The sequence below is a fragment of the Perna viridis genome, chromosome 4 (assembly GCF_037379345.1).
Source record: "Perna viridis isolate PV_CMFRI_1.1 ecotype Kerala chromosome 4, ASM3737934v1, whole genome shotgun sequence".
Taxonomy (NCBI): Eukaryota; Metazoa; Mollusca; class Bivalvia; order Mytilida; family Mytilidae; genus Perna; species Perna viridis.
The window spans coordinates 43,883,483-43,905,011 of record NC_142448.1 but is presented as its reverse complement, the minus strand read 5'-3'; the positions used below and the strand labels follow the sequence as shown (position 1 = coordinate 43,905,011).

The 21,529-nt window shown below is 31.4% G+C and overlaps 1 protein-coding gene and 1 long non-coding RNA gene across 4 annotated transcripts in view; one reads left to right on the top strand and one right to left on the bottom strand.

The window, feature by feature from the left end:
- Nucleotides 1–21,529, top strand: part of LOC148620207 (ankyrin repeat and fibronectin type-III domain-containing protein 1-like) — a 208,995-nt gene that overhangs the window by 115,654 nt on the left and 71,812 nt on the right. The gene's annotated exons all lie outside the window — the stretch shown is intronic.
- Nucleotides 10,615–12,414, bottom strand: LOC148620209 (uncharacterized). Its single transcript, XR_015921743.1, has 3 exons — nucleotides 12,106–12,414; nucleotides 11,380–11,564; nucleotides 10,615–10,789 (listed from the first exon to the last, which is right to left on the bottom strand). It is a non-coding gene; the product is annotated as an uncharacterized LOC148620209 (long non-coding RNA).

Here is a 21,529-nt window from a genome sequence, read left to right as displayed (position 1 = left end):
AGTAAATAAAATACTTGGACTAACTAAGTGCAGAAGTCTTGTCAAATAGCATTTAAAATCAAGAAAAAGACATTTTTGACAGATGTCAGCATTTGTTGCTGTATTTATCAATAACAGAAACATGTCTTCCTCCTTAAAACCAGAGTTGTTAGAAAAATGAAATTGAATTAAAAAGTCGTTAGTTTCGCATAAACTCAATGACACAAGAACAAAAACACAGAACAGCAATTTGGAACTCACACAGTGTATACAAGTTGACTTTATAGAGAAAAGAAGGGTCAGTAATGGAGCTATCAGTCTCTGTAAGAATCGGGCACTCAGCAATTATCTATCTGTCTCAAAAGGCCATGATTAAAACATCACTATTAATATAGCATACATTCTATGTAAGATTAACCTGTATATAAAGACCACCTGTTTAATGTGACCCCCCTCCCTTCATTGATTTTTTGTCACCCCAATATTTTGCTGTCTCTTGAAAGGTCACATTAAACAGGTTTAGCTATGTTTATTATTCACACTTTATTGTGTATTTTTCCCTATGGATGCAGAATTTATCTCCAGTTAACCATTTTGATTTTGGTAAAAAAAAATGTCTGAATTTAATTTATAACTTTATAATATCAACAAATCTATATTATGTTCATTTCAAATACAAATGAAAATACTTAACCCGTTTGTACTTAGTGTTAGCATATCTGTGAAGCTGGTAAAAGATGATGACCATCTGGATGGACACAAGTATCTATGGAACAGTACTCCCTGAACTTTAGAAATTAAGTGCTATTATAAGGTATATTGCAGGAAAATTTAAGACAGTGATTAGAAATGACAGTGTCATATTTTTCATCTTATTGGATATTAGTCCTTGAAAGTGTCTTGCAAATGTACTTGAAGGTATTGTGAGATCATTAAAAGTTTAAACAAAAAGAAAAAAAATAGCCCATCTTTATATTACTGTTAATGAAATTTCAGATATCCATTTTTGTGGTTTGTGAAAGATAAGCAAATGTTTTGGGTCATTGAGTTAGCGGAATTTATTAGAGCAATATAGCACTTCTGATTTTTAAATTACTGTTTAATTTATAGATGTGGTATGTCCAATCTAATTTCTGAATTTACTAAACCCCTAAGAATGTTTTTTTTTGTTGTTTTTTAGTTTTGTCTAAATTTGCCTAAACCAGACAAGTTCCCTATATTAATTTAACTGTGAACCTTGAAAACCAAATACATGTCTAAACTGAACCAGTTTCTGGACCCAAAAGAGGTTTGGTTTGGTTTTGATAGATTTCACTAAAGTTTGACTGTTTCTTTCCTTGCCAGTCTCTTACTTGGACTAGTACACTTACAATAAGAGGATTTAATAATAATAGAAAGGACTGTAAACTTTGTCTATAAAATGCCCATGGGATGTTTTTCCTTATATTTCTATTACCTTTTTAAGTTTTGTTCCAGGCAGCCTCAAGAAGGTTAAGCCTCAACAAGTCATTTTGTAGCAGAAATAAGGATTCATGACTTTCCTTTAAAGCAGCAAACAAGTGCAAACAATTAGTTTAGAAACTCGGTAACTTTCATTACATGTTGATATTTGGTTTATGGCGAATCATATTTGCATTAAAGAAATTATGTTTGTTTATGAAAGGATTCTGAATCATTTGACATTTTGACTTTTTTCCAAACAAAGGATTCTGAAACTTGTGATATTTTGATTTTTCGAAGAGAAGTTCTACGAATGAGGAACTTGGTCAATCTTTTGTTTGATTTAAAAAGATTTTTGGACCTAATATAGGAAGTATATTGTGGTTTTATCAGAATTTTCTTATTCATGGTTATAACATGTTTTCATTATTGTGTAACTCCTGTCTGCACAAGGGATTGGAAAATGGTATTGATATTTTGAATGTCTTTCAAAGTGTCGTCTGCATTGTATGGCAGTTAATCCTGCACTTCACATTTGAGCAGGAATATAATGGAAGATTCTTACTATTGTGCCAACAGATGTCAAAATGACAAGTCTGTACTTTACAAAGAGTGGTTAAAGGAAAAAATTGTGTCAAAATTGTGAACTGATGGAATCTAAGTGCTGGGTATAATGAAGCCAAATCTGTATGCAACTATAACCTATCCTAATAGACCATGATTAATTTATTCCTATCTAGCATATTCTTTGTAAGAGTAATTGAGGGAACTAAGATTCTAACAGAAATCAAAAGAATGTAATCCAGGTACGAAGACCAGACATGAAAAACAGACATGCACAACAAAGAACATAAAACATACAAAGTAAAAAAAGTAAATGAGCAAGAAAAAAAACTGTGTATAAAGATGACCTGTGCTATCTGTCTTATGTAACCAGATTCTGCTCTCCCTTGGAAGGTCACTTGAGACAGATTTTACTGTATTTGACTTGGACAGAGATCATAACAAAAACATTGAACAATTTCATTTTGGCTTTTCATGAAGTAGCAGTGGTTGATTTTAAAAAAAAAAAATCCTGAAGTGTAAAACTAGTCTAAAGTTATGATGTCACAATACTTTGATCTATTATGACATCACAACACATTACATGACTAATTTTGTACTTAATTTTTTTTGTGGTAAGGACTGCAGATCCTTAATTTTTCTGTAAAGTTTCTCATAAAGATAAAGACATGCCCATGGAAGTCCTATGTATCAAGGCTTTCTACTTATAAAAATACTGCAGACGCTTTTACAAAAAATGTAAGTGGAAAAGTAGTCATAAGTAATGATGTCATAGTTGTGGTATCATAACTTATGTCCACTCCTACCATTTTTGTGGAAATGACTGCAGAGTGCTGAAGCTAGCTGAGGGGGGATTTAATGTTGTTGACTACCCCTTTGGGACAATAGCTGTATTTGTATAGTAGGGAATGTCATCTCCTGTTTACCTTTAACAGGGAACCAGTTTTGGGGTGCTCTCTATTACATTTACATTCATGAGATGGCTTGACTTGATTTGATTGTTCAGTTTTTTCCCTATGTACATTTCAGATATTTTCGCTATGAACAGCAGTTTCAAGGATAAAGGCTATATATGGTAACAATGTCAGAAAATATCAAACGCATGTACTCTTTGTAAAATAGTCAAAATTGCTTGGGATAACTTGCAGATTTCTGACAATATTCATGTGTTGTATACATGTAGACTTATAAATAAACAATTTGCCTATTATATAACTCTCTTCATTGTAGAAATTTCCTAGACACTTTTTCACTTAGTACTCAATCATAAGGCTGTAAATTAGTGCCATTAATTTCAGGTCCTAGTGAAAGTCAGATTGTATACTGATGTAGCTTTGCATTATTAATGAAGAGACATTTGATATATTTAATGAAGGCTGGCAGAGATTCATTCCTTTCCTAATTTGCAATGTGTAAACTTGTTGTTTGAAAAAATTTTTAGACCAGAGAGACCTTGTCTGTTGTAGGTTACCCTGCCTACCCTTTTTTTCTTTCCTACCCTAGCACATTGTATTGTTTTATTTTTATGAAATGCCCCTAGGTATCATTGTTTTTAATTGAGTACTCTTTAAGTCAAGAAATCATCTCATAAGGGTCTATATGAAAGAATTTGGAGAAATAAGATGATTTTACTTACCTACCGACCCTGTGATATCATCCAATGTAATCTTAAACAGACATATATTTTTCTTGGCCTAATAAAGGGATATACATTTTAATATTGAGTTCAATGTGTTGCTCTTAAATACTGATCCATATAAAATTTAGACTCTTCCAATAGTAGAGGTGTTTCATGGTACTGAGAACCCACCCAAACAGGTGATGTTTTTTTTTTTATATACTACATACACAGTTCTTCCTTTATAAAGATCTGTATTTTAAAGAAAACCATATATCTATCACTCAAACCAGTTTACTTTTACAAAGTGCAATTTTTGTCACAATCTGTATAATTTTTATCTCATAAGTGAATCGACTGAATGACAAACTGAAACTGGTTATGTGATCTTGGCCTGGGTTTCCTAAAATAAATATCAAGATGAGAGTCTACTTATATCCTGATATTTTTCCTCAAATATTCTGCTACAGACGATCTGATTGGTCAAAATTTGAGTTCAGGAAGGATTTTAGGAAATGCCAATCTGAGAACTTTTATGAAACTCGGCCCTGTAACATAAAAAGTTAATTTTTCTGAAGAAGTTAAAGATTTTAACAGACCTTCATTAAGAGGCAATACCATGTACTTTTACCCTTCTAAGCTACTGAAAGGTAGCTCCTGAATTTAAAATTTCATATTATGTTTATAAAAGAAAATAACGAAAAGTACCGCCTACAAAACCAAAGATACCTGTATTGGAAAAAATTAATAAAACCCCTGTTTTAATGTTTATTCTAAATAGAAGCATGGAGACTATAATAAGAACCAGGGATGAAATACAGACCAAGTATACAAACTAAACAGCATAAATATCACACATAAACTAAAAGGATTGTAACCAGAACCTAAAAGAATGAACGAACTGCCTTAGTGGTCTCAGGGTAGCAGCACAGCCTTGGTGGTCTCATTGTAGCATGCACCGCCTTGGTGCTCTCAGGGCAGCATGCTTGCCTCCTTGTGCTAGAGGTCATTGGTTCAATCTCAATCTGAATCACATGAAAGATTTTAAAATTAGTAGTCGCTACTGCTCCACCAAGCACAAAGTATTTAAGGACACATACGGAAATAAATGCCGTAGGACTTAAACATTGATCAATTAATCATTTAATCAACTAAGGAATAAGTGAATCACCTTGATTATGATTAGGATATGGAACAGGTGCAATGGTAGTGTACACAGCCAAATGTGTCACATATGATAATCATATGGTGCTCGATTCATATGATAACCATATGATGCAAACCAATTGATTTTCATGTGTGGCACATTTGCCTGTGTAAGTGTCATCTTCTTTTTTATGTACAATAAGTTGAAGGCCCAACTTTCAACATTCTTACTAGTTTTTAATTTACTGTATGTTACTAGCGAGGTTTTAATGTATATCCATGACAAATACTACAAATTTAATCAGGATTAGTAGTAAGATGAAAGTATGTTGGAACAGAGGTTGCTCGTAAAACACGATAATCATACTCGTTCCAATCCTTCCCGCTTGAAATGAACATCAAAATGTCAGAATCTCTCCAATTAAATCGCAGATTGATATTTTTGCACTTTTATAGATAGCCCCCAAAAGATTCATACAACTGCTATGACATTTTGGGTTACATAATTTGTTGTTTTCATGAGCATGCTGTGTTTGTTCTTCATCGGAAGATTTTAGAGAAATCGATTCCTCTCCATTGTTCTTAAGTGGCCATCTTGGGAAAAAGTAAGTTTTGTTTAAGTCATTTAAATGTTTTATCTTATCAGTGTAAGCTGTATTGACAAGAAAATGCATTTTGAAGCAGACAAACCTGGAAAAGAAGTCTTAAAATACATGTTTAAATCATATCACTATCAGTCATGAAAGTTCATTGGTATATTGTAAAATATGGACTGGTATAGCAGTATGGAAATGTTTTTCAGCACTTTTTAAACATAATATGAAATCAACCTTTGTTTAATCTATTTTTTAAGCATTTGATATGTATGCTTCCTTGTCATATTTATACACTTACATAAATACATATGACACTAATATCTACTTTTTATGACAGTGATTTGTATGATTTGAACTAGGTGATAGACTGTTATAAATCTGATATATGCAAGTTCTATGTTTGTATATCACCTGCTTAGCTTATTTGTTTAATTGATTTTAGCTATTGCTTTATTCATATTTTCTTTTATCTTACAGCCAGTTAAATAGTTAACTTCATGAAATAGAGTTAGTCCCTTGATTGAAGGACCATTCCTTGATGACACGTCTTAGGTAGTTAACTGGACAATTAACTAGGAGATTTAAACTTTGTTTTAATTCATAAGTATTTTAATCTAGGTTTGTTAGAAAGTTCAGATCTCTTCTTCAGTTGTCCAGTAAACTTAAAAAAAAAAGTTCATGTGATTGTTTTTTAATCAAAAGAAGACCACCATCATTTCTTGAAGTTAACTATATTACTCACTGTAAACTTGAGCAAAGTTTATGCTTCATATTTTCCACCTAGTGTCTAGATAATGTATTACATTTTAAGTATTGAACCACACCACAATTTAGCCCGTGCCCAAGATAAAGCAGATACTAAACTCCAGCATGTTACTATAAATTCATAATATTTAGAGATAAGTAAGAAGTGATGACTTTCCCATGCATTTCTTTCTGAATTTAACTTTTGTTTTATGTCCTTTGATGAATTTTACCCTCTTGCAAATTCAATCAGTAGGGGGATATAGTTAATCAATAAAGTTCAAATGCAGTGCAAGGACCAGGGCAAGGACATGAGGTTTATTGACTTTATTTTAAGTGTGGGTAGGTCTTTGAACTTTTTACATTTCTTTTCTTGAATTTGAGTATAAAAATATAGTATTATTAGCTCACCTGGCCTTTGGCCAGGTGAGCTATTGCCATCACTTGGCGTTCATCATCGTCCGTCGTTGTCGTTGTCGTTAACAATTATACAAAACTCCTCCTCTGAAACTACTTGACTAATTAGAAACAAACTTGGTATGAATGTTCCTTGGGGTATCCTGCATAGAACTGATGTGGTGATTTTTGATTTGTCAAAAAACATGGCCACCGTTACTAAAAATAGAACACGGGTCAGACAGTAGTTTTTCGCATATATCTCCTAAACTGTTAAGTTTAGCTGACTTCTGACGTGGGTAAAAGTGTTCAGCATGATGAGATCTATCTCTGGTCTAATTTTGGTTTTAATCTGTTAAGCCATGTTGGAGTTATTGCTTTTTTAAACGATTTTTGCTATTTTTATTGTTATTACTTTCCAAAATCTTTTCCTCTGACACTACTTGACCAATTGAAACCGAAGTTGGTATGGATGTTTCTTGGGGTATACTGCATAGAACTGATGTGGGGATTTTTTGATTCGTCGAAAAACATGGCCACTGTTACTAAAAATAGAACAGGGGCCATACAGTAGTTTTTCGCATATATCTCCTAAACGTTTAGGTTTATCCAAATTCTTTCAATAGCTGAAATGATCCATATTATTAGGACTACAATAGTCTTCAGACTCCTTGTAAAAGTTATTGCCCTTGAAAGGGGAAAAATGACTTTTTTTTGTTAAAATAGTTTTCAGTCAATATCTTTGAAAGGCAAAATTCAAGAAGGTGAACGATTCAGGCTCCTGGGAGCCTCTTGTTTTAATTAGTTATGAATTAGTTAAATGAGGAAGACAATTATGGAGATTTCTTAATTATGTAGAATTCTTGAGTATTTCTTTTTATACCCCACTCAATATACTGCAATTGTCTTGTACACCGTTCTGAATTTCATGGTAATTATCTCCAAATTTGATATATATATCATTTTCCTGTAGGATTGAGGGTTTACCTACATGACAATATTTGCAACTTCATCTTATTCTGTTTTCTAAAATAATTTCTATTTATGCTATATCCACACTTACTAGAGTTAGGGCTATATTGCAGTTACCTCATCTGTCAGTCTGTTACACTTTTTGTAACAGATTTCTCGGTTTCTAGTAGATAAAATGCTTTGATATTTGCCATACTATATAACAGGTCATATTCACGGGATGCTAATTTTGGCATGTTTTAGCGGTATATCCCAAAATGCCAAAGTTCCATAAAATATTTATTCTAGGCTTCAGTATTTAGCGTACCACTTATAGCATCCAAAAATGTTGTACCACTTACAGCATCCAAAAAAATTAAAATGCCAAGATATTTTGTATACCCTTTTGCTTCAGAATTTTACACCTGCCAAAATAACCTGCTATACTGTAATGTTTTTACATGATGATATGTTATCTTCCCTTTCCAGGTTTCTTACTTATTTACTTCCTGTTTATTGCAGGACTTTGTAATTTTTAAGGTAATGCATATTGGATTTTTTTTAAAACAAAATTTTCACTTTATTGGAGGGAATGCACAGATCTTTAACATTTGATTTGTATCTCCTTTTCCCAGGTCCTTTGCTTATCTACTTCCTGTTTATCACAAGACCTAGAAATTTTTAAGATGATTTTGTAAGATTTTTTTCTCATATATTGGAGGTAATGTTTAGATATTTGCAATATTGCTTTAACATGATTTGTATGGTATCACTCTCCCCTTTCCTGGTTCCTTGCTTTTCTTTTTCCTGTTTAACATAGGAGCTAATTTGACAGAAATAGTTGAGAGGAAGTATTCTTAGCCACAACATAGCATACAACATCTTGTTTTCTATGAGATTTCTAAACATGGATATATATGCCTCTTGCGTAGCCTTGAGTTTTCTTAAAGTGTTCTGGGTGAACTTAGTACAAACATGGATATGTTTAAGTATCAATGATGATGGTATAAAAGCTATTCTTCCCAATCTCTTCCTTCTAAGTGGAGTGATAACTTTTAGATTGAGTTCAGAAAGCAGACTGGAAAATTATCCATAGAGTCATTCTAGCAAAGTACTTTCCAAATATACCAGATTTAAAAGTCTCTGTAATGCGAAATTTGACTTAACAAAATTAATGTAAAACCTTTTAAATGTTAGCAAGCCTTGGGGAGCAATGTTTTAATTACTTTGAAATATGGTTAACCAGGGAGTTGTTTGTTATGGAAGGATGAAAGTAGGTAGAAACCTTACACAGATACAATATGCAATTGCAAAAAAAGCAAGCATTCAGAGAGTATTGCATGGCAATACAAAGTCCTTTACGAGTAGAAATATCTGTCAATGAGAATTAAATTCAAACTTTTTTCATGAAAGAAAATGTAAAAAACTTGAGTTCTTTGCAATAATTTTCCAAATTCAAGGGCCGTAACTCAACAAAATATTAATGAGCCTGAACAAAATTCAAACTTGATCTCTGTAACTTGATGTGGTAAAGCAAGTCATCAAATGTAAAATAAATATCTGCAAGCATGACACAGAGAATTGTGGAAAACTTATTTTCCTAACTTTCCTAGCAAAATACTAAAGAGAGCACCCTATGATTTTTCAGCTCACTGTGAAGGTAGGCTTGTTTTTAGATATTAGTTTTTGTGGAGTGGCAAAATTTTGGTAGCTCAAAATTTCATGAGTTTTAAGATGAAAATTCAAATTTTTGCAGGAGGCTTGTGCTTTGACTGAACACAACCAAAGAATCATAAAAACTTGTGCCCAGTAATCACTATTGGTTTCTAAATATGGCATCTGTGAGAAATGCTCTCTTCCTGGTACTTTCACAGTGTATGGACCATTATTTCACTTTTTTCCTTACTGGACCTGTATGTCACATCATGCAAAGGGAAACAATTAAGTACCATTCTGCGTACGGATCTGGCAATTGGTGACACACCATTTTTATCAGTTTTTTTTTGTTTGTTTGTTTTTTTTTTCAACTCAATTACATTCAATACATTTAGAAAACAATTGAAAAGCTATTTGAATTTATCTTTTTCTTGACTGGTTAAATAGGGAAAATTCAGTGAGAATCATAACTATATTTTAAGATCTTGAACTTTGCAGGGAAAATGTGCTAAGTTCAAGATGAACCATTGTACGTCAGAAGTTACTTCCTTAATATACAGCATTCTGAGGACAACTACAAGGATTATTTGAAGGGTCTAATACAAGTATATAGACTATTTAGTACTAAAAACCATACAGGTGGTGAATAGCTGCATCTGCATGAGATTTAAATGGATCTGTACTTAATTTATTCAAAATTTGATATTATTTTAACATTATTTCCAATATTACAAGTTAGAAGTAATCATGAACTAGATCTGTTGTTGTTGTAGGACATTTGACATTTTGACTTGGCAGGGAAACTAATGACAAAATGAGAAAATTGACAATTTCCCTAGCATTTTCTTGGTGCTAATTTTTTACACGAGACATTAACGTGACCAAACACATGTTTGACAGGTGCAGCAATAAGCAATAACAGGAACTGATGTTTTCTCTTCCCTGTTATGAATGTTGACAATAGTCTCCATTGGGAATGTTTCCATCCTATCAGCAATAAATTGGTTTCAATTTGATGTTATTTTCCAGATATTTGTTTTTGTATTGTAATGTTTATAGTTATTAATCGTTAGATTTCTGGAAGGTATGGTGACTAGAATTAATAGATTTAGAGTGACATTAGGATTTTTTTTTTCATTGAAGGGAGGCTCCAAAGGGAGAAATGTTTTGATTATGTTCATTGCTATAATGATATGCCATAAGTAGATCGAGAGGGGCGGAGGACTTAGGTCAGAAAAATTTAGTTGATTATATTGGAAATTATTAAGCCATGACAGAGCCAAGGCCCCTCTTTTGAGAATCTCTGGATGCATCTCTGTATGCACATGAAACTGGTTTTATGTACAAAAGATTTGGTATTTATTTTTACTCTTTTGTGATTATACTCGTGAATTATTAATTAGTGTCATCAACTTAAATTGCTTTGAATTATTTTCTGCTGAAGACATTATAATTTCTACAATGTTGATCAATACTTTTATAATCCTTTATTGAACTCACCAATTCTGAAAGCATCTGGAAATTTCATTTTACTTAAATCATATTTTATTAGCCTAATATTGTATAAGTTGTTAGGTACATAGCTGTAATCCTCCCCTCAGATCTAGAACCAAAGAATGGTTTTCGTTCAATAACCATTTATTCAATATATATCCTTTATGAATACATTACTGTCTGTACTGCAAGACAGTTCTTCATGCTGAAAAAAAAAATACATTTTAGTTTCATGGCTATGTGAAATGATTATTTTATAATCAGTTGTAAAATTGAGTGATTAGATAAATAGCTGTTTAATCCATTAGTCTACTTCTTCGTGTTTAGATCATATCACCGTCAGAGTGTGCTGTTATGCCTACTAATATCAGTGCAGGAAGCGCCCTCATTTGTCAAGTTTTAACGAGGCTTAAAAAAAAAAAAACGTGACTGTATAAAATGTGCATGCACAGTACATAAGAAAATATCGTCAGAATTTACAGAGGTAGTAATTATATAGAGGCAGACATGTCAATAAATTGCTTTTGAGGGAAAATGTTTCCCCCAACTTTAATGGGAAGATATATATTTTTGCTTAATTTGATTTTTTCACCCAAAGCCATTACTTATTTGGGTGTATAATTTGGATCTCAAAGATACTGAACCGAGATCAACCTTACATATTCATTTAGGTGTTAGAAAATAACCTCACAATGGGAATGGATAAAAGTACAAATTTTAGACAGAATTTCAGAAAATTGTATTGTTGGTGTTCAACTGTGTCTATTAGTGCAGAAACTCATTAAAATCATTCACCTGGCTTTTGTAGTAGCTGTATTGAGTACTTTTGATTCTGCACTTTGCAATGAATAATATTTATCGTTTTTTAAAGAGTTGCATGCCCCTTGGGAGAATTGTTCTTGTTATCCTCAAACTACCTTCCCTGGTGGAATTGCACAATCTTCAATAATTCATCAACAAATGCAGTGGGACTTTTATGTCTACGATAAGAAGGTCATTAATTAGTTAGATGAAAGTACAAGTGCTCGATTTGTTTGCGTATTGTTACAAGATTTTTTTCTCTTCAGTTTATGCGATGAAGTTGTCTATATAAGACTCAGTGCAGTGAAGTTGAGGCAAAACAACATTTTCGAGTTATGATGTCATTTTGGTCCAGATAATTTTTCGATTTTGCCATAACTATTCTTTAGCATCAGCAATGTTTTATTACCTGAGTTTTATAAGCAGATGATCACAGACAATAGAAGATAGCAGATATATAATACTTTGCTATGGTTATTAAATCTCTGGCGAAAAATGTCAAAACGGTATTGTCAATAGATAAAACTTTCTGAAGTTGTGATAATGAGAATACTTAGAAGGGAACTGTAATATACAGCTATTAGATATAGAATCTTTATTTACTACAGTAGCAGAACAAAAGCTGAAAAAAAAATTACTAATTGGGAGATTTTTCTACATGAAAAGAAGAAAAAAAAATGTCTAATGCAATTTGATTGATTTATATCATGTTATTGTTACTTAGGTACTCTTTATGAAAGCTGACAGCCTTCACTTAAGGCTATTAGTGGCTCGGATAAAATTTATCCAATCAGTGCTGAAAGGTATCGCTGTCTTGTCCACCAGGGGTCTTTACAGAACCAGGTTGATCTTTAAGGACCAGTCTACAAACAGGGAACAAAATTGTGGCATTACATTAAATCAATATGAATTTGATTTGTCATGGTCTTCAGAGCGTTTTGATGAATGAAGGAACTGAGTTCTTAATCAGATTCTGTACATTAATGGAAAGTAACACATCAATGTGTGAATGTAGCTTGGATAATTAGAATATAAGCATCTTCAAGTTGGAAAATAAATCCCTTTTTCAGAAAAAAATGACAAATTTATTTTTGTATGGTACTGCGCACTAATGTTATGATTTAGTGTATGAGTAATTATATTGGTAATAAGGAATTAATCATCATTATAACAAAACATGAGTTTATTGTGGCAACGTGTTTATAAAAAATGGAAAGCCTGGAAACAAGCCGAAATGGTCGTAACGTCACTTTTAATGACTGTTCAGAATAAAAGGAAGGAAAAGAACACTGAAAAAGAAAAGAAAACGTAAGTTTCTCTTTTTTGCTTGCCCTTGAAAATGTAAAATCCCTCATAATTTTTCTCTTTTTTTTTTATTTTTTTTTTTTATTTTTTATTTTTAAGAAAAAATTTTTTGGGGGGGGTTTTTTCATTTGTTAATTAATGACAAATAACAATTTCATTGGATTGATAAAGGTTATTCTTGCCAATGGAGTTCCAAACAATTGAGTATTTTTCATGAGCTAAAGAATGTGTGAAATTACTTTTGGGAGGTTAATAAAATAGGTTTGAAACAGAATGACGTTTTTTTTCCCCCATTGTAATTGGTAGATACCTATGGTCTTATGTGGGTTTTGTTTTGTTTATCTTTGTTAATGTGAATTCTTGCATTCTTTTCTTGGTATATATTTACACAGCAATTGTGCTTTATTTACATGAAAAAAAGTAATTGTACTTTTAACACGAAAATAGGGTTTAGTTTTATCATCTCTCCTTGAATAACAATAAAAAAAAAAAATAAAAAAAAACATTTTACACACTTTAAAATTTCTTGCAAGTACAAATGCAATGAATTGCATGTCAATAAAAATTTTCGAAGCAGCACTTATGCCATCAAGCAATCTAAGGCATATATTCATTTTCTGTGCAGCATTGTAGGAAATATAGATTTTATCATGTATTACATAAGGGGAAACTCCATTTCCCCGTAATTCTTGTCCATTTCTAAAGAATCAATGGTTCATTTCGCCCGTAAATGGTAGCACCTGCCAGTAGCCTTTGATTGAAGCCAATTATCTTATAATAGTATCAGTTGTAATTATTTTCATCAAATAGTTTTAGATTAAAGTTCCTAATAAAGAAATAAAATACATTGAATCCTGTCTAAACCAGACACTTTTTTGAGTCCTTCATATCAGTTAAAATGTGTTTTTTACCTTTGTAAACTGAAAACCTGTTTAAACAGAACAAATTTTAAAGACCAAAACTGCTTCGTTTTATACAGGTTTTACTGTATCTTCTAAAAATGAACCAAGTTGCCCTTTTCTTTTGTATATATCTTCATTATTTTCTAAATTAAGGAGCTAGACAAATGGTAAGGGACACAACTCTTGAAATCAGTGATATGTTTATATCATTTTCAATTTTGTCAAAACCTATCAAGCTTTCATTTGAAACAGAATGAAATCTGCAATCCAAGTTACTTTGATGCTTACATGAGATTGTTGTAAAATGCTGAATACAAATATTCCAATGATTAGTGCTCAGAATTTTATTGCACAGGTGACGTTTTAACGGTTTTAGATACTTTTAGTGCATATATTACTTTATTACCTAATTAAAAGGTTTTATCTTGTTTATTAAATATACACATATTTTTCTCTATTTTCAAAATTTGTTCAGGACAGGGCGATCTATTGCACTGTCGATGTACTATTGCCTGACTCCCTCTTAGAATCAAATAGTTGTCCCTTTAACTATTCACTTTTTATCTGTTGTACAACAGATGGATAGTGAATACATATTTGTTAGGAATGGTATGAAGATTTAAAAAAACAAATATGGCTGGACTTATACCAAGTCAGTTGTAGATTTGTAGATGAGGAAAACTGAGGCTTGTAATTAATATATGTTGTGTCAAATGATCAGACTGATTAGATAAAGAATTAATCTAGTATCAAACAATGGCCTTGACATTAGATGGGAAGATAACCTTATCAGGCACAATATATTTCATTTATGAAATTGACCTATTAATTTATTCTTGAAAACTGCCTTTTTAGGGAATATAAAATTGGAATACTCAATATTGTCAACTCACGAATCTTTAACTTTGTGGACCATGGAGGCATATTTGATACATTGCAATTTTTTGCACCCTTCTAAAATAAAACCCCAAAAAACTGATGATTACAGACTATGGTAGTAGGGGTCTGAAACATGAATAGTCCAAACTTGTTCTATCAGAAATGCCTTAGAGAATTTGGAAGTGAATGTCTGAACTTTCTAACCTGAGCATACAGCAGGTGTTCTGGAAAGTCTTTCCGATTCCTGGTTTGAAAAATTTTGTTTATTTTGTGTAAAATTTAGAAAAAAATGATAAACTTTGGTTCGCTATTAAAAGTCTGTGGAACAGTGTCTAAAAGTATCCCATTTCATTTCATTCTACATCAATTTTATTTTCTTGATATTGAGTACCAGTCAGTATAATGATTTATGGTACAGAAAAAAACATGCTAAACACCAAACAATCAATACTTTTTGGGACAACATATCTTTATGTATCTTAAGTCATTTCTGTAAATAGGATCAGGTGTCATAAAAAATACATAACTCTGATTTTTCTCAAATTTTGCCTCCACTCTAATTTGGACCAATCAAATTACTGGAAATTGAAGATTTAAGGGAAAACTCAATTATTAGTGGAAAATCTCAATGTGAGATTTTTCATGAAATCCAAGCCTGGTCTGTATTTTTGAGAAAACTATATATTTTCAATAAAATCAAACAAAATCGAGAAGGGTAACTCTTGCAAAGTACCAATTTCATTCACAATCTATATAATATTTATCTCAAAAGTGCAACAACAGAATTACAAACTTAGAACAGTTACTTGCTCTTTAGCCGTTCTTTAATTAATTAGAAATAAAGGCAAGTTGTGTGGGTTTTTGATATGCATGAATCACCTCCTACATGATTTTTATAAAGACTGATACTTAAATGGTTTGCAGAAATAAAATTTCTTAAACATGAAGCCAAAAGAGATATTTCTTTATTGAATTCATGGGGAGTCAACAACTATTTCATGGTAAGGTATATAAAAAGAACAATTAAAAGTAAACTTATGTGACAAATGACATTGTACAGACTGGCTTAACAAGGGAGTGCTAACAGGAATGCTAAAATAATCAGATTCCTTTGGGAAAAACAAATAATATGATTTCCATGGATCTTTGATTGAAAAATCGCCTAAAATGGTGATTAGCGATAGATTATATTGTGGCAAAGATGAATACGATGTATAAACAAATTATTTTTGTAATCAATGTTTTAAAGCATGGCTTTTTGCCTTGTAACTCTCTGATGAGGAAAATCTCATCGCTATTTCTGGACTTTAATGAAGAAAAGGGTTGAGGAACTATACAAGAAAAAAATTCATTTGACGTCAACAGTCAAATGCATATATATAGTTGTCGTGTTCGATAACTATGTAATGATACACGAAATAGAGGCTTTCGATGTTGTTGATAATGATGAATTTCCTCTCTGATCCAATTTTCCATGTCTCTGCTAAGATTTAAAACAAATTTCTCATTTGAATTTTCTAGTTGAATGCATTAAAAAGTTATTGAAAGCTTTAGGGGACTTGTTTCCAATTCTGTCTTTTTCCAGGAAATCAGGTTAGTTGGCCAATTTTCACAGTGAGGTGGATGACATAATTATTTTAAAAGGAAAAATAATGTTATTCTTTGTCTATAGCTATTAGATGCTATTAGCAGTCTTTAATTGAAAGATCTGAATTTTATTATTGGTAGTTTAAGTATTCAGAGTGATGTACTGTAAAATCTCCCTCAATTAAACCCTGAATAATTTCAAAAACCTGTCTAAACCAGACACTTTTTAAGGACCTGTATATCAATTTCAGTTTACTTGAACCTAGGTAAAACAAACACCTCTATAAACTGAACACTTTGTAAAGTCCAAAAAGGGTTTGGTTTAGGCAAGATTCAAAGTATAGTCTCTTGATAAAGGTTTTTTTTTTTTTACATCAAAGCACTTAATTGCATTGGAAGTAAAATTCTTAGTGTTTTAAGGATGTAGACGTATTGTAAGGGACAAAACTCATGAAATCAGTGTTATGTTTATATCATATTCAATTTCACCAAAGCCTTTCAAGCTTTCATTTGAAACAGAAGGAAATCAATCCAAGTTACTTTGAGGCTTACATTAGGTAGATATAAAGAGCCTGAATATAATCGTTAGGTCTACCTCCTTAAGATGGGTTATTGTTGAATACGGGTGGTCACTAAGACAGGTTTAACTGTATATTGCAATATATAGTTTTACCAGGATGAGGTTTAGCTGAGCATCAATATTGAATGGAGCAATTTTCTTGTTTCATTTCATTTTGAAGACAGCCTTGAAACAATTTATGATGGGTGTTCCTTATTTTCTGGTATTGATTTAATAACATTTGCCAGATCTAAACTTTCCTTCAACTCGATTGTCTGTCAAAATTCATCATGATTTTTAAAACTTTTAATTATTCACAACACAGAGGAAATATTGTTAGAAGATGTGTTTGTTCTCAATCCAGTTAAGTATTGTTAATTGCTTGAAGTTGTTGCGTAAATGGAACTCGGATCAAAATAATGCCATATGTTTTATGTAAACTTCTATTGGGAGTGATTTAATATTGGAAAGCTCTCATGATAATATTAAATTTTATCTATAAATACTAATGTTTCAACAAAAAATGATTGATTTAATAATCTGTTTCGGGTGCAAGATTTCTGAGAATCTGGGAAAATCTCGTTCATGCAAACAAGTAAACAAGAGGGTCGGCATGTTTACACGTAATAACTCCCTCACCTGTAACTTTTTAATTGGATGAATGTGATCTGTACTTTGCTGCTTTTGGTCGCAGGATTGGCATTATTTTGTTGTTTATTTTCTAGCATATTTTTAGAAATAAAGGGTATGTTACCAAAAAAAAAAAAAAAAAAAGATTAATTTTTTTGTTTGTTTGTTTGAAGTATCCAGTGAATTTCATTTATCTTTAATTTAATTTCAGTGATATGCATATATCAAGATTTATTCCAAGTTTTGATAAGATATTAAACATGATTACTTTACTGGCCTTATGAAATTTTCTTCTCCACTAATATCTTATGTTTCTAGCCTATATTAAGTACATATTTTTTGTCCCCTGCTGCAATGTGGAAGGTGACATAGAAATATCAGTGTCTTTGTGTCAGAACGTCTCTGCATCCGTTCATCAGACACAACTCCTCAGAAATCACTCTATAGTATTTGTCCAATTTTGTGGGATTGTTAGTCACCACAGGTAAATGATCATATTTTGCTGCCATTTAGATTGGACAAATATTACAGGAGTTGACTTTTGCACTTAAACTTTTTTTACGGCAGTTGGGGACACATGGCTACGCATAGCAATCTTGTCAATATGCACATATATTTGAAATAAAAAAAACAAAATAACAGTTATGCTCTTGTAATCAAGTTGAGAAGGTTAATGGATAGTTCTTAGTTTGTACATCTGTTCCAACATAAGTTTTAGATTGATCTTGTTGCTTTTCAGGGAGTGGGCAATTTTTTTATTACTCTTGGTTATAATTATATATATGGTAAGTGCATGCAAATAAAGATGTAATTATGAAGTCTACATATTTCAATGGCTCTGACAATTTTAGTTAATTTTTCCTTTCCTCTTTCGTCTACCCTGGACTTGACTTTTTATGGGCAACTTGGCAGATGTTTCTAGAAAAGCAGAGGACGCTTACCCTACCGGTGCACCTGGACCATGCTCCCAGTTTTTAGTGGAGTCCGAGTTGCTCATTTGCTTTTGTTACTTTGTATGTATGATTTTAGTTACTTTATGTTCTTTGTTGTGTTTGTCTGTTTTCCATGTCTGGTATTTGTCCCTGGATTACATTCTTTTGATTACTGCTATATCCTTGGTTCCCTTGATTACTCTTTGATTACCACTATAACCTTGGTTCCCTTGATTATCCTTTTTGTGTTTTGTATTCTATGGTTCTCAAACTACAAAATCTCCAGTTGATGAAACTTTAAGTGATTTTGGTATAAATATCACCTCAGGAGACTATTTTTATATATGAGTAATACCTTGGGGACATTTACATGGAATAAGTTTGAAAATAAGTTATTAATTTCTTTTGTATCAAAGTTCTCATGTGTTTTGAACTCAATTGATGGTAGATATTGGATTACAATCCAAAATTTGTCAAACAAATATCGTTGATTACTGCAATTTTATTCTATGTGAAGTCTTTATTTGTTTATGTGACCACTACAAAAGTACTATTAATGAGATTTGTATGGAGTATTATTGGATTCCGTGGCAATAATTTGTTTTCTGAACATACGTCACCGATGATCATATCGTAATTTCACAATTTTTTTGCGATATATATCTAATAGTTCGTGAATTGAGGATGGGAAAATTGAGCTTCCGTTGTATATGTGGTGGTATGTCTCACATCCATTCTTTAAGATCGTTTCTTGACAGCCATTAAGTAGATTCAGTCGTTCTACCTGGTATTAACGTAATTGCAGTTAAATAGTAACTCAGCTAATATTTACCAGTTCTTAGGGATGATATATGATTGTTTAAATTTAGAAGTCTGCTAATTGACAACAGTGAGTTTTAGCAAAGTTCAAAGAAAAAGACAAAATTTTGGTTCTCAGTGAAACTATAAAAATATAATCGTTAGTACTGTTGGAACCTTTACCGTTATAGATTGGTATCGTAGAATCGAAAATACCAAGTACCAAATATTTGTTGAAAGTTTAATATCGAAGTAGTTGTACTGCAAATAAATCTGATATGGTTGCAGATGGACAAAAATTAAAATGGCAGATTTTGTGTTCATTGGTGAGGTGGATTTCAAAATCTTCTGAAAGGTAGGATGCATTAGATCATTATGTTAGAAGATCAGACAATATACAATAAATAAACTGTCTTTGGATATTTAGGCAATAGTTTTAGAGAATTTGAAAACTTGAGACATACATTATTTTGGGAATGTTTGAAATCCATGCAAAATTTTCTAGTAGTTTGACATTTTCATCAGTTAAAGAAAATTTTGGAGAAAAAAATGTCAAAATGAGTAGGAATTAAAAATAAACTGATGTAAGGAAATGTTGACATTTAAATCTCTTATTTATCAGTAGATTATTATTTCAATGTTTTTGTTTGTTTGTTTTTTTTCTTTTTTGGGGGGTTTTGTTTTGTTTTTTGTTTTTTGTTTTTTTTGTTTGCTTTAAACATTTTTAAAAGATATCCCATTAAGTCTTACCATTAGAGCCAACTTTGATTTTACTATTTGTTTTATTTTGTTTGTTAATTCAACATAAAGTTGTAATGAAATCTTTAATTGATTAATGTTTAAAGAGCATACAGCATGTAGTGTTCAAAGGGAGGTAACTCTATTCAATTTTTATTTTTTTTTTATTAATTCAACAAAGAATTTCATAAAATGAAAATAATTGAGATTAAAGGTTTACCAATCTTTCCTGAAGTGAATGGTTTTTTTTTATTTTGCAATTGTGTTTGAAGAAAATATCGTGTTTATTTTATATTTTAAATTAAATATAATCAAATTGTTTGAAGAATTATGAGAATATATTTTTTGAAAATCAATGGTTTTAAGTGAAATGGTTGACAATTAGAATTATATTTTATCTTTGTGAGAATAATATAACTTGGGTATTTGACCTTCAAAGATGTGTAGTAGCTGTTGCTTCATGCATATGCCATACATTACACATCTGGTTCTGAAATGTCTTTTGAGTGAAATTAGTCCAATTTTATCAGAAAATGGGATAATATTTTCTTCAAGTTTCATGAGTCTTATGTAAAATGCATTGGACTGTGCTTTTGTAGAATATTAAGTAACCAATGCCCATTTTCTTTTATTAAAGCTATCATCGAAAATTTAAAAAATACCTTACCTATCCTCTGCACTCCTGTTGGAATATAAGATCAAAGCTGTCAAAAATGTTGAGGTGTTTGATTGGTCAATTCAGCACATTGATTTCAATTTTCTGTTTTTCTATTGGCTGATCAGATTTATTGCTTACTATGTGTTGCATTGCAAAGTATTCATTATTGTCATGTGTTCTTGTCATGACAAAATCCATGTCATTGAACTGACTAAAAAAAGAAATGGTTTCACATTTTGTCTATAATTGTATATTGCATGATGTCTTTTGAGTGAAATTAGTCCACTTTTATCAGAAAATGGGATAATATTTTCTTCAAGTTTCATGAGTCTTATGTAAAATGCATTGGACTGTGCTTTTGTAGAATATTAAGTAACCAATCATCTCACACCTAATGTTTTTTTTTTGTTTTTTGTTTTTTGTTTTTTATTTTTTACTTATTTAGGTGCAGTATCAGGAGTTAATTGTGTAACCATTTTGCATTGGGTCAGCAATATGGATGGGTTCTTGTACTTTGCAAAATAGTCATTGCATGCCCATTTTCTTTTATTAAAGCTGTCATCGAAAATTTAAAAAATACCTTACCTATCCTCTGCACTCCTGTTGGAATATAAGATCAAAGCTGTCAAAAATATTGAGGTGTTTGATTGGTCAATTCAGCACATTGATTTCAATTTTCTGTTTTTCTATTGGCTGATCAGATTTATTGCTTACTATGTGTTGCATTGCAAAGTATTCATTATTGTCATGTGTTCTTGTCATGACAAAATCCATGTCATTGAACTGACTAAAAAAAGAAATGGTTTCACATTTTGTCTATAATTGTATATTGCATGATATCATCTGTTGTTTAATTTTGTCAACAACAAATAGAATGAACTTGCCAAGGCTCTTTTGGTATTTGTTGAAATTAAACAACTTCAGATAATATCAAACTAGATTCATTTCTGACCCATTTGTGAAAACTTTACAGATCCATGACAAAATTCATGTTTTTTTTTGTTTTTTTTTTAATACATGTAACATAAATTATAGTCATCATGTACAAAGCCTTTGAACTATGCTCAAATAAAGCTATTTTATCAAACAAAAAGTTTTGCCACTTTATTTAGAGGATTTTATGTATGTTTCGTTTTAAGTACAATACCAAATATTT